This window comes from Pygocentrus nattereri, chromosome 14 (genome assembly GCF_015220715.1).
Source record: "Pygocentrus nattereri isolate fPygNat1 chromosome 14, fPygNat1.pri, whole genome shotgun sequence".
Classification (NCBI taxonomy): domain Eukaryota; kingdom Metazoa; phylum Chordata; class Actinopteri; order Characiformes; family Serrasalmidae; genus Pygocentrus; species Pygocentrus nattereri.
Window position 1 is genome coordinate 3,930,001 of NC_051224.1, and position 5,720 is coordinate 3,935,720.

Sequence of the window (5,720 nt, forward strand, 5' to 3'; positions counted from 1 at the left end):
TATTCTGACATTCTCCGTGCCATATATGTGGCGTGAAAGAGTCCACAAAGGTAGCTCTGTATGAAACTAACGTTTCTGTTTAAACTGGTACTGTTCAGTGTCACCAGCCAAAGATTTGTAGACCGAATTTAAGGATCAGTTGTAAATATGTCACTCTGCTTTATTAAGCTTTCTCTGGTCATTGGCGACCTCCGCCAAAAAAGAAGTGGTTTGCCTTTGTATTTTAACGCCATGCCCCTTCACCTACTGAATAGCCTCTCACACAACTTCATATGCGGTTCCAGTGTTCATATCGTCGCTGTTCAAAAGAGAAAAGGTATTTGTCCTTTACATTGTGGAAAACAGTCATGATTGGACCAGTAGGCAGGCTCCAAAACTGCTTCAAATAACATCTGTTTACATTAACTTAACATTAAAAAAATATTTTTGCCTGCTCTTCTGCAAAAAGTTACCATTTGGGAGATGCTTGTTTTATTTTGGACAACAATATAAAGTGTTTAGTTTTCCTAAGTGTGACCCTCACATATCAGTCAAAAACTTGACTCGGTTTATCTCCTGTAATAATATGTCATGGATATATAAAAGGTAACATCTAGTTCAAGTTCTTGTCAAGTTACATGTAAAAAATACTTTTCTGTTCTAAAGCTCTTAAGGATGGTTGTTGCTATTGCAAATGAAGTAACGTCAGTTTCTGGTTTTCATTTTCACTCCAACCAGTTTCAAGCTCTAATTTCTCCAAAGTAGAGTAGTAAAAATTGTCCAAAGTACTGTAAAGTTTAATGGTCAGTACACGTTGTTTTGAAGAACAAACAACAGGTTCGATGCATGTAAATAAACCATACAGATACTGTATTTTAATACTGCTGTTGTTACGTTACAGAAATAGAATGTACATTTTTATCATTATGGTAAAGTGGTCAAATTAAATGACTGTAATTTTACAGATTTTACCGTCATTGGGAAAGCATACCTTTACTGTTAATTAGCTGTATTTGTCTGGCACTCTTGCTGCTGGACTTGTTCCGTTTTTCCTTTCCTTTACAGTGCAGAGTAATAATGTCTAACCACATTTGCTGTTCATCCTTGTGTACAGTCTTTTCTGAGTTTGGAGAAGTTTCCTCCTGCTCTTAACAACTGCAGTGCGCCAGCATGCGTACATTAAAATAACTTATTTTAAAAAAATAATTTATTTCACACTCATTTTGCAGTTTTACAGAAAGCAAAACTGAATTACACGAGTATATCATACTTACCTGGCAGGGGCGATACCATGATCACGAAGGTGGTTCACCCAGGGTGAGGCTCTGCCATTGCACTTGGGTGGTGCTGACCCCTGCGAATTCCCCAAATGCGGGAATCTCGACTGCATAATTTCTGGTAGTGGGGGACTGCGTTCACGCTCTCCCCTGATGAAAGTGGGGCAGTCGTGGGCTGGAGGTTAGGGATCTGGCCCTGTGACCGGAAGGTTGCCGGTTCAATCCCCAGGGCTGACAGTCCATGACTGAGGTGTCCTTGAGCAAGACACCTAACCCCCAACTGCTCCCCGGACGCCGTGGATAGGGCTGCCCACTGCTACGGGCAAGTGTGCTCACTGCCCCCTAGTGCGTGTGTTCACTAGTGTGTATGTGGTGTTTCACTTCACGGATGGGTTAAATGCGGAGGTGGAATTTCCCCGTTTGTGGGATCAAAAAAAGTATCACTTAAGTTAATTTACAATGCTCACTGACACATTTGTAAAAGAAAGAAAATAATCAGATAAATAAAGATGCAAACCATTCTAGGAATGGGTGACTTTCAAAATCGATCAGTTCTCATTTTTGGAGTCTGTAGTTTGTTACTGTCTCTGGTTTTCCAGCCTGATATCAGGGCCCTTGAAGGTGGTAACAGAGGAGCTCAGGAGACTAAATGCAAACCGTCTACACAGTATGTCTCTTCTCTCTTTAAGAGTTGGCAATGCGAGAACTTCACTTCACTTTAGGAACTTCACTGTGCCATCTACTAATATGTACCCAATTACCTTCTTATTGGTTCTGGCTGGAACTTTCCTCCATAGGGGAGCAGTAAGTGCTGACTGCAGAACATTTTGTGATTTTTTTTCCCACACTTGTGCTCTCCAGCTTTGCCTTTTCCGAGTTCTCTATCTCTGGCTACACTATCTTTCAGTGGGTGTTGGTAGAGCCACCGCCAAGGGTATTTCCCAGCCATTAGTGGACCTTCCCATTGGCCCTGATGCTGCTTCATCGCTCCATTAGAGCAGACAAACCCAATTAAAGCTCTCCTCCTGGGCTCCAGGGCCACAGCTGTCCCTCTTTTTCCCAGCGTAGGATGGATGCATTTGCCCAGAGGTTACCACGCCGCTCTCTGATGGGACAGATTCAAATGCCAGGCCCTGTGCACTGCGTTATGAGGAATATCTCCGAGTACAGCTAATTAAGCCCCAGGCTTCATCATTCACTCTACGGCCACTTTCTCTCCCCTGCCTTCCTCTCCCCTGTGCTTTCCCTTAAGATTTCTGCAGATGAATAAATTTCCTTCCTCCTCCCATATGTTTTATTAAAGGTTATAATTTCATTATTTTCCTCACTGCTATGCAGCTGCCTTAAATTAATACCATATATCATCAACTGGGGAGTCTGAACCTCTCTTCATCTTTCTCTCTCTCTCTCTCTCTCTCTCTCCTCATTCCACGCTGATACGACTTTATTTTGCTTTGCTTTTCTATAAGTAGCAGGAATAAGAGGTGATAATGCAGGGATGGTTATAGAGTTGGGTTAGTTACGGTTCAGTTGGTTCAGTAAGGATATTATTCAAAGATGTAGGTCAAACATCCAAGATATGTTTCTTATTGCTACATAAGAAAGCTTGTAATACAGTGCAAAAGTCAGAGACCACCCTTTGGCTTAATTGATTTAGCTATAAAATGGCCTTTCGGTAGCCTTGTCCATGTCCAGTCCAGACATGTCCAGTCTCGGAGTACTAGTGACATTTGTTTGGTTGTTGTGAATTTTCCTTTTCTGTATTGTTTGAGCTCAGCAGCTGTCCTTTACATTGTGTGAAAACTTTATGATGATTGGACCAATAGAAAAGCTCCAGAATTGCTTAGAATAACAACTTTTCCTTTAACTTGCATTGAAAGTAAAGAACGCTTTTGCCCTCTCCTGTAAAGTTATTATTTTGGAGATACATGTTATTCATAGGACAGCAATGATATGAAGGGCTGTGGTCAGAACATTTGTTGTGTTTTTGAATTATGGTGGCAAAGAAGAAATAAAACAGTGGTTAATTACATTATTCCTTGTATATATTAAAATATGTTGAATTTGTTCAACACCATTACTGCTGAAAGTAGCCTGAAATGTAAACATTTGAGTCAAGTAAACTAATGCATCACTTTACTCTAGCCTTAACTCTAATGTTTCAAGTCATATTTTAGGTTAAGTTAGGCTGCCCTCACTGCCGGCTACTCATCAGTCTAATGATGAAGCTTGCCAGACAGTAAAGCATACGGTAGCATTAAAAGCAAACAGTCTTTGGCAGGATGGTAAGCTTACCAGTGGCATAGCCAATGGGTAGCCAGTGCTACCCAATATAAAGTAGGGCCTCCTTTCTGGCCACCCCAATTATGGAAGGTGAGATATTCAACTATCATGAGTCATCAATAAATCAATAATTGTGTTTATTCTGCCATCAGGGTAGTTACCAAAAATATTAAGAGTCTGATGACACCATGAAATTAGCATATCTCAATGTGATTGGCTAATTTGACTAGCACATATTAACATATTGATATACACACACCGCCACTTTATTAGGTACACCTAATGCAGCCACATGATTACACGTATACAGGTATGTATATTATAAGACCCAGCTAGAGCGTGCTGTGTTACAGTAGAAGTGAATTGACTAGTGCCTACACTAAAGAACAGAAGAATCATATTATTTCCTACAGCATTTCCTTTATTCAGTAAAAGACATTACATTTTTCTTTTCACAGACAACATTACATACACTGAGTATACACTTACTTTATTAGGTACACAGAGGTTACCTTGCTAGTAAAAGGTTGGACCCCCTTTTTCCTTCAGAACTGTCTTAATTCTTCGTGGCAGACTTTCAACAAGGTGTTGGAAACGTTCCTCAGAGATTTTGGTTGGTTATTTGAGCTCCTGTTGTCTTTCTATCATCTGGGACCAGTCTGCCCGTTCTCCTCTGACCTCTCACATCAACAAGGCATTTTCGTCCACACAACTGACCGCTCACTGGATGTTTCCTCTTTTTCGGACCGTTCTCTGTGAACCCTAGAGATGGTTGAGCATGAAAATCCCAGCAGATCAGCAGTTTCTGAAATACTCAGACCAGCCCGTCTGGCACCAACAACCACGCCACGTTCAAAGTCCCTTAAATCCCCTTTCTTCCCCGTTCTGATGCTCTGTCTGCACTTCAGCATGTTGTCTTGACCACCTCTACATGCCTAAATGCAGTGAGTTGCGGCCGTGTGATTGGCTGATTAGCTATTTGTGTTAACAAGCAACTTAACAGGTGTACCTATTAAAGTGACCAGTGAGTGTTTATGTTAATTTTGTGGACATTCAGCAAACTGGCCAAGACCAGCATTAAGGATTTGACCCGCATTCTCAGCAGAGTAGTTTATCACAGTGAGATGTGCTGATTATTGAGTGCAGCGTGGTCAGACTCTTATAGCTGATTGGTAGCTGTGCTGATGACTGTTAGGACAGCTTTTCTGTCCTGATTGCTTTAATGATGTCTGACTGCCTAACTTTGCACTACTGGGGTGGCCATAATGTATAATGTATCTCATTAGTAACTTTTAGAGAAGAAAATTCTTAAATTTAATGTATGTTAAGGTAACAAAATTTTATTCCAAATCATAATAGTTTATCCTGATTAATCATATCATATTGTATAGTGAATTTAAATTGAGATAATCCTTTAAATTGAGATAATCCTTTAATCCTTTAACCCTAACCAGGGAAATTAGTCTTATTTGCACAAGTTTGACTTCAAATAAATTTTTTTTACTCATTGTAGCCTCACAGACCTCCCAGTAAGTGTCCAGGCAGGGCTCCAAATGGCTTTGTGAAAGCCTGCCGTCCAGTTAGCGTTGATCTTGTCTCCTCTAAAATAGCATTATATGGAAGTCTGGCTTCAGTCGAATTCTTGAGCCAAGTTTCCGTTGGCTTCCACAGACGCATTAGTGCTGACTATGTTGTGTATTAAACATAGCTTACAGTAAATGAAGAAAATAGTGACAGACTAGATATTGCAGTAGATATTTAATGCTGCGTAACCCCAAAAAATATTAAACTGCAGTATCAGTTACCGGCAATACAGCAGTTTTAACCATTTCAGTGCCATGTTGTGATCATGACTCTAGCCATGTCTTCTGTGTAGTCTTGCAGCACATGAGCAGCTAGGCTTCACACTGGCCACTACAGATGGGTCAAAGCATCAAATTAGGAAAATATGTTAACAGCTTTTAAGAAAAGAAAATTGTAGCTTATCTCATATGACTGTAAACCAGTACTGCGTGAACTGTGCAGACACAGCAGTGGTGAAGTGTAGTGTGTGTAAACATTGCAGTAGTGTAAATATTGCAGAGTAATACAGTAAATTGTGTAAATATCATCCCTGTTTTCAAAGCTGCCATAATGATTAATCGGACTCATATGGTGATATTCATGCATCCGTTTACCCCC

At 40.4% G+C, this 5,720-nt stretch overlaps 1 non-coding gene across 1 annotated transcript; it reads left to right on the forward strand.

Moving 5' to 3' along the window:
• Positions 1-1,245: 1,245 nt before the first annotated feature.
• LOC119265177 lies at positions 1,246-1,409 on the forward strand. Its single transcript, XR_005131461.1, has one exon. It is a non-coding gene; the product is annotated as a U1 spliceosomal RNA (small nuclear RNA).
• Positions 1,410-5,720: the final 4,311 nt, after the last annotated feature.